This window comes from Engraulis encrasicolus, unplaced genomic scaffold (assembly GCF_034702125.1).
Source record: "Engraulis encrasicolus isolate BLACKSEA-1 unplaced genomic scaffold, IST_EnEncr_1.0 scaffold_83_np1212, whole genome shotgun sequence".
Taxonomy (NCBI): Eukaryota; Metazoa; Chordata; class Actinopteri; order Clupeiformes; family Engraulidae; genus Engraulis; species Engraulis encrasicolus.
Window position 1 is genome coordinate 199173 of NW_026946181.1, and position 8663 is coordinate 207835.

Sequence of the window (8663 nt, forward strand, 5' to 3'; positions counted from 1 at the left end):
TATTTAGTGAGATCCTGCCATTTTTTAAAGCCTATCCTTGTTTTAGCAGGACCATATTTTACATTTCCCACAGCCTGGTTGGGTAATTTTTTAAAATCTATGTAAAACATAGCTGATCGAATGCTCAACAACCTATTTATGAGTGTAATATAGATCATTATTCATTTTTGATGTGTAATTTGAATATATGGGTCCAATACTACAATTGGACCATTTCTCCATTCACTTCAATGCATTTTTTACGAGATCATAATTTCAACATTTTGCATTGCATTTTCAAAATTGCAAGTAAAACCTGTTTCTTAAGGCAATATCTTTGTCTTGAAGTAAAACAACTTGTGTGTTTTGTTAAACGATCGTCGTGGTATGCTTTGTAAGTTTCCCTATAGAGCTCGAAAGTCCCGCCCCTTAGTTCCGCGTTTCACGGGACCTAAGCTGACCATCTAACAACGTGGTAGCGAGTAAATATCTTCTGATCTCAGTCATGATATGCGCTGGGCTACAAATATGCTGTTTAAGATGATAGATAAAGATTATTCATGCAGAAGTCTCAATGTTTTGTTCCGAGGCCGTCAGCATGGAAAATGTGAAGAAACACAGCTTTCTAAAAAATGTGGGGGTTCGTACGAAAAATTAAGCAAAAATATCAGACACAACATATATGGAGCTCGTGGCACAACTCGAAGGGGATCGAAATACCATTTTAATACCGCCATTGGATTACATGCTACGATTTTCGGCTAAAAACGCTGTTGAGGTCCCATGAAATTGGGGGAAGTGACGTCACTTTTGAGCTCTATGGAGCAAATGCATTGATGGCTGACTTCCTGCCACCGCCGGATGGTGCTTATATGTCTCATCAGTTTTAGCACGATCTCTCTGCAACACGGTGTAAAAATATAAACTCTTCCTTGCTTAATTGCACAAAGCAAGTGTTCAAATTAAAGGATGTAGAGTTATATTTCGGAAATTTGTACACAAACCTTATGCAATTTGACGAAATCTCAGCGTCGATCAGGGAAACCGCTTCTACCCCATTTTCCTGTTTTTCGCCGTGGTCAACTTGTTGTCGACCGCTGCTCTCTTGTGGCGGTTTCCGTGTACTGCAGGACGTTTGGAAATGACACGCAGGATGTTTTTCAGATCGATTTTTTTTGTGTCAGCGTGGAGAGGGCTTTGAATTTGATGAGACATATATGATGCATCCGGCGCGATAGGGTTAAGGGGCCTAATTATACAGTTCTGTGTTGGACTGCGAGATATCTAGAGCTGTACTACAGTTGGGTTACCGGTAAGCTGTATAATTGTTCTCTATTTTATGTGGCGTGGCTGTGGCCAACAACAGTCTCCATTAAACGGACACTTCTGTCTACATCCTGTGTGTTCCCTGGCTACCAAACGCTACACTGTGATAACCCGTGTTTATTGTGTTCTATTAATGTTCTGTTACTGTTATTGTTTGTGCTATTATTGTGTTAGTGCCTTGTTGAACTAAGGGAAACAGGGGCGCGTGTCTAGGTGTTCTATGGAATGTGTACAGAATGTCTAATTGTTGTGGAATGATTTACCGTTAAGTTGGAGAGTTGGACTTGGATGAATGCGTGAGTTGTGGCTGTAACAGCAGCTCTGTTGACAATAAACGCCTTAAAGAGACTACCGCTCTGGTCTATTACACTGGTGTCAGAATAAAACAATCGGTAGGTTACGAAGGGAATAGAACTGGCTCTGTCTGACTCTGGGAAGACCAACTCGTTTTGTTTTTGTTGTTAGCTAGCTGTCAGTTAGCATAGGCGGTCGGTGTTTCGGCTCGATAAGATGTTTTCCAGCGCGGGCATGAAGGAGGGAGAGGAGGTCGGAGATGAAGGGCTTACTTTCGGTCACTGGAGGGAGCAGAGGCAGTTGGGCGCTGAAGTGATGAGGCTTCGGAAGGTGGTGGAGAGGATGGCCGGTGAAGCAGGCTTCGGGCGACCATCGCAAGTCAAGGCTGAAGCCACTAACCATAATGCCACTAACGCTGGAGGTACGGTTGCCATGGGAGCCAGCGACGCAGCCAGGGATCAGAGTGAGAATGTAAACAAACATGGCGCCGCCCGTGCCGCCGCGGATACTGGACCCGTAAGAGCCGTAAAAACACCGAAATTTAACGGAAAGGTGAGCTGGGAGGCATTTAGTGCCCAGTTTGAACTGTTGGCTACAGCACATAAGTGGCCCAATGACATCAAAGCCCTAGAACTGGCAATGTGTTTGACTGATGACGCTGTAGACTGCCTTATGCTGCTGGATCCCAAAGATAGAGGGGACTACGAGGCGTTGGTTGGGGCACTTCAGAGAAGATTCGGGCGCTTCGGGGGAGTGGATCTCCTGAGAGCAGAGCTGAACAACAGGCACCGACGACCTGGTGAGCCCCTCCGTCAGCTGGCCAATGAAATAGAGAGCCTGACGCGCAGAGCCTATGGCAGCATGCCTCCAACTGTACAGAGCGAGCTGGCACGCGACCGTTTCGTCCAGGCCCTGTCCCCAGCGGAGCTGCGAGTGGAGGTGCAACTCACTCACCCTAGCACCCTCCTGGAAGCGTTGGAGAGAGCATCGGAGAGGGAGGCGGTACGTGCACACATCAACACTGCTGGCCATGAGCATGCGGGCCCTGCAGTCAGAGCAGCAGCTGCGGAGACCTCCACACCGGCATGGGCAGCAGAGCTCACCGAGCTTGTGCGCGCGACCACGCTGGGCACTCCAAGGAGACCTGACCGCAACCCAAGGCGGTGCTGGGGCTGTGGCGACGCTGGACACCTGCTTCGTCACTGCCCTGCGGTGAGGGAACATCAGGGAAACGGGACTGGGTCCGGGTAGCCCCGACACCCCGGACCCCGTCAGCCACTCCCAGGGGACTGCAATTTTCTTCAGAGGAGGGGGAGTGCATGGACACGGTCACACCCACTGACCCTGTCATAACCGTAGGCTGGACTGAAGTGGGTAATTTATGTCATGTTCCAGTGTTGGTGGGAAATGTGCCTTGCTCAGCTCTGGTGGACACTGGGTCCACTGCTACACTCATCAGGCCTGACGTTGTTCCAGCTGGGACCGTCTTAGAACCGACCTCTGTGAAACTGCAAACAGTTACCGGGCAGACCGCCGCCATGAAAGGTAGGGGAACTTTTGTCTTCACAGTGGGGGGGGGTAGCAGTGACTTTTCCGGCATGGGTGGCAGATGTGCGTGATCCCTGCATCCTTGGCCTTGATTTCCTGAGACTCACAGGGTGTGCATTGGACCTGGGGGCGGGAGTGTTAGTCCTGCCCGGGGGTCAAGATGTGCAGCTTATGTCGCCCTCACAGCAGGTGACGCAGGTTGTACCCACCTACAGTTTGACTGCAGACCCGGAAGTAGGGTCACAGTCTGGCCAGTTAGAGTCAGCGGGGGGTCAGAGAGTTGTGACCCCACCGCAACGGCCCATGGACATGGAAGATCGGGCTGGGGCGGTCAGAGGCATCTGGGAGAAGAACTGTGATGGTCTGGATGACCAGCAGAGGATGCAGTTGTGGCAAGTGCTGTGGGAGTACAAGGACATTTTCGCCCTCAGTGAGGATGAGGTGGGGCTCACTCACCTAGTAGAACACCACATAGACACTGGCGGGGCGAGGCCGATCAGAGTGCGCTCTCGCCGCCTACCCTGGGTGAAACAGGAGGCTGCGGACCAGGAGGTTCAGGCGATGTTGCAGGCAGGCGTCATTGAACCCTCCAACAGCCCCTGGTCGTCACCAATTGTAATGGTGCGAAAGAAAAACAGCCCACGGTGGAGGTTCTGCATGGACTTTAGAGTGCTGAACAATGCGACAAGGAAAGACTGCTACCCCATTCCACGCATTGACGAGACACTGGACCTGGTTACTGGGTCTTCGTGGTTTTCGTCACTCGACTTGCGGAGTGGGTACTGGCAGGTCCCCCTCTCTCCAGAGTCGAGACCTAAGACTGCCTTTAGCACACGCAGGGGGCACTGGCAGTACAAAGTGCTGCCTTTTGGACTGTGCAATGCGCCAGGGACATTTGAGAGGCTTATGGACAGTGTGTTGGCCGGTGTCCCCCGCCAAGAATGCTTGGTGTACCTGGACGATGTGCTCTCTCATGGGAGAACTTTCCAAGCAGCACTAGACTCCCTCAGGCTGGTATTGGGCAGGATAGCTGGGGCGGGGCTGAAGCTGCACCCAGAGAAGTGCCACTTTATGCGGAGGGAAGTGGAGTTCCTCGGGCATAGGGTAAGCGGCGAGGGCATCAACACGCTGGAGGAGAAAGTCCGCACCATCAGAGACTGGCCTGTCCCCAATGATCAGACAGAACTGAAAAGCTTCTTGGGGCTGGCTTCCTACTACAGGAAGTTTGTCAAGGGATTCTCCTGCATTGCCGCACCACTCTTTCGCCTACTCCAGAAATACCAGCCATTCACATGGTCCAGGGAATGCCAACAGGCATTTGCCTCTCTGCAACAGGCACTCACCCAGGCACCAGTCCTCATCCCTCCAGACCCGACTTTACCCTTTGTGCTGGACACGGATGCCAGCAACGTTGGCATGGGGGCCGTGTTGTCACAAACAGGGCCTGAGGGAGAGCGAGTGGTGGCCTATTTCAGTCGCGTCTTCAACAAGAGCGAGCGCCGCTACTGCGTGACAAGGCGTGAACTGTTGGCCGTTGTTGCAGCGGCCCGGTACTTCAAGTACTACCTCTGTGGCGTACCCTTCACCATCAGGACAGACCATGCAGCACTCCAGTGGCATATGTCCTTCCGAGAGCCAGAGGGACAAGTAGCACGCTGGCTCGAGGAGCTGCAGTCGTTCCACTTCACCGTGGTACATAGGGCTGGGGCTCAGCACGGCAACGCTGATGGCCTGTCCAGACGCCCTTGTGCCGCGGATGGCTGCAGCTACTGCGACAGGAGGGACGCCAGAGAAAGGGAGCTGCGAGGGGAAGAGGTAGACATCGAACCTACCTGCTGCGCGCTTCAGGTGGTGGAGGCGGCTGAGTGGGCGGCCCGCCAGGAGGAAGACAGAGACCTCAGGCCCGTGCGACAGTGGGTCCTCGATGGACAGAGACCACCATGGGGGGCAGTGTCGGGCCTGTCGCCAGCCACAAAGGGGCTCTGGAGCAAATTTGGGGTGCTGCGGCTGTCTGACGGCGTGCTGCATGGAAGGAGCCGGCCTGGAAGGAGGTGTGGCAAGTTGTGGTGCCAGAACGCCTCAGGAAAGCTGTGCTGGGGGCCTGCCATGGAGCCGCAGGCTCAGGGCACTTTGGCACCTCCAAAATGCTCCGTCGGCTACAAAAGGGCTTCTACTGGGGTCAACACCGCCGGGATATCGAGGACTTCTGCCGGAACTGTGATGACTGTGTGGCGCAGAAGGGACCCCCGGACCAATCCCGAGCACCACTGCAACAGCAACCGTCTGGGGCGCCTATGGAAAGGGTGGGGGTGGATATAATGGGGCCATTCCCTGTAACAGAAGGGGGGAACAAGTATGTGTTGTGTGCAATGGACTACTTCACAAAGTGGCCGGAGGCCTATGCAATTCCAGACCAGGATGCCGAAACGGTTGCTGACGCCCTAATTGGGGGCATGTTTAGCCGGTTCGGGGCAGCGGAGGCCATCCACAGCGACCAAGGTCGCAATTTTGAATCAAGGGTGTTTGCTGCCATGTGCGAGCAGTTGGGGATGGAGAAAACACGCACCACACCATTGCATCCACAAAGCGATGGGCTAGTGGAACGTTTTAACTTAACTATGCGACAACAGCTAGCCATCCTCACAGCTGACCACCAGCGAGACTGGGACAGACACATTCCCCTTGTTTTAATGGCCTACCGCTCAGCTGTTCAAAGTTCCACATGTTGCACCCCTGCTCTGCTCATGTTGGGCAGAGAGATCCGAACACCCGCAGACCTAGCGTTTGGTAGGCCGCCAGACGCTGAACCTCCACCGGGTCCAGAGTATGCCCGGAAACTCCAGGATCGCCTCGAAAAAGCCCATGCTTTTGCCAGAGACCAGCTTGAAAAGGCGGGCATGAGGCAAAAGAGGAATTATGACGTGAGGAGTCGAGGCAGAGACTTCCAAGCGGGGGAACTGGTTTGGGTTTACACCCCCAAGCGAAAGAAGGGGCGAAGTCCTAAGCTGGACTCTCACTGGGATGGGCCATGCAGGGTCATTGAGCGGGTGGGCGAAGTGGTCTACAGGGTTCAGGTTCCACCGAGGGGCAGGAAAGTGGTACTGCACCGGGACAGGTTAGCGCCATACAGGGGAAATGCTGCTCCACTGTTTGAGCTGGGGCCCAGTTCACAGACTTTCCACAGGGCCTCGACAGACACTAGCCCTATGGCCGCCCCTCCTCACTCACCCCCTGGCCCGAGTGGGCTGTCCCAATCACCCCCCGGACCAAGCGTCCCTCCCCAGTCACCTCCCGGACCAAGCGTCCCTCCCCAGTCACCTCCCGGTGCAAGTGCCACTGTCACTTTCCCCTCACTCTCCCCAATGACTCAGCAGGACAGTCCACAACCAAGCCTGAGCAGGCCACGCCGGCAAAGGCGGAGGCCTCCACGGTTTAATGACTTTAGCATGTCCCCTTGAGGACAAGGGGTTGTTTTTAAAGGGGGGGACAGTGTGATAACCCGTGTTTATTGTGTTCTATTAATGTTCTGTTACTGTTATTGTTCGTGCTATTATTGTGTTAGTGCCTTGTTGAACTAAGGGAAACAGGGGCGCGTGTCTAGGTGTTCTATGGAATGTGTACAGAATGTCTAATTGTTGTGGAATGATTTACCGTTAAGTTGGAGAGTTGGACTTGAAATGAATGCGTGAGTTGTGGCTGTAACAGCAGCTCTTTTGACAATAAACGCCTTAAAGAGACTACCGCTCTGGGGTGGATTTCTCGAAACCTTCTTTGCTAACTAAGGTAGCAACTAACGACCCAGGTGCGACAAAACGGTTTCTGGAACACTTCGTTCGGACGTACAAAGTACCAATGTTTACAAGTAATGTAGTTAGTCGTTCGTCCGATGTTGGTGCGAACGACTCAGGCGTTCCTGCAAAACCAAGTAGGGGCTGTTCGTTAGTACTACTGTCGGAATTGGAACGAATAGCATGGTTAGCTAGTTCACCTTTGTTTTGGGAAGCACGTCACTCTTGCTCGTGGTTTGGGGCGGGTTCAGGCAGAGTTCAAGCAACATCGATCGATTACTGCCACCAAGTGCACAAGCCTCCGACCCATACTACACCTAATGTCTAGTCATGTTACGAACAGGGCTGAAAAAAACCCACCAACACAATATTCAAATAGGGGACAAAAATATTGCCCAAATATAGTAGGAAATTATATGTTCCACTATCGTGCTTCACGAGCTCCGATCAATCAAAGCTGCGCCAAAAAAAGAACCGTTTGATTACCATCGGGATTTGAACCCACACCAAAAGCAGCATCTCGCATGAATGCAGATTATTTAATTGCTCACATATCTCCACACATAACAAAGCCAATAGCACATTTTGATTAAACTCCAACAAGCATAGGCAACATGGAAATACATGTAGCCTATAAGTTGCCATTGCGAAATGCGCTGTTCACTATTATTTTTAAAAGGCACCAGTGTGCGGTGATCCTTCTTGTAGGCCTATTCCTTGCATTGTAGGCTATGCCTTAGTCCACAAGAACTCCAAACTACATCGTAGGCTACAACAAGTTCAAAAAATGGACATTATGCAACTGCCCTAGTATGTTGAAATAGTGCGTAATGGAAAGGCACTCGGAAAGGCGAGCGTGATGACAAGAATAGGACACTTCTTCGCGTTACTAGGTCTTATAGTATTCATATTCTTCTTTTCATTTCAATTCTACTATTGTAATACAAGTCTGTCACAAGCAGCCGGCCAATAGGCTACTGTTAAAGCAAATGTTGTTTCAGCAGTGAGCACACTCCAAATAGCGCCATGGCCCATGGCGCACGAAGTGCAGTGCAGTCAGGGGGATCAGAAAACAACACAGCGCATCGTGTCATTATTTCTCTATCTGTGTGAATTGGGCCATCGTTTTGTGTTTTTGTAAAATACAGGTGAAAAGCAATTTGACTTGGCCTCAATGTGACTGCGTGCGTGGCTGCGAGGCAAAGACTCTCGGATGCCAGAGCTCCACAAGCGCGCCCAACAGCACGCGTGGATCGGCCACTTTACGCACACACACAGAGGTTGGATAAACAGTTGCGCAGAGGAATAGGCACCATGCGTTTAATGTAGGCCGATTTTACTGAGGGAATCGAAATCTTGTCACACTGAAAATGCCTTCGCGCTTACCATTCACCACCCATTGCTCTTCATTGATGGTGATGTGTAGACAGACATTTGGTTATTGCATTTAATGGGGTGGATTTGGGGGATATGATTGTGTTAACAGGTCTTTTCCGACGTTGAAGGACTTTGAATGTGCCATGTTTACAGACATTAACGGCCCCTTCCATAGGTCCCTTCCTGCGCGTCTTTATGTACAACGGCAATAATGGCAGTTCCACCCGCTTACGTTGCGCGTAAAGACGCGTGCAGACTGGAAAATTAAATAAACATTCCGATATGTTTTATTAATTCTCAAGCGTAATTTCAGTTATCGTTTCAAGCGGCATTTAACTGCAATCTGCCTGG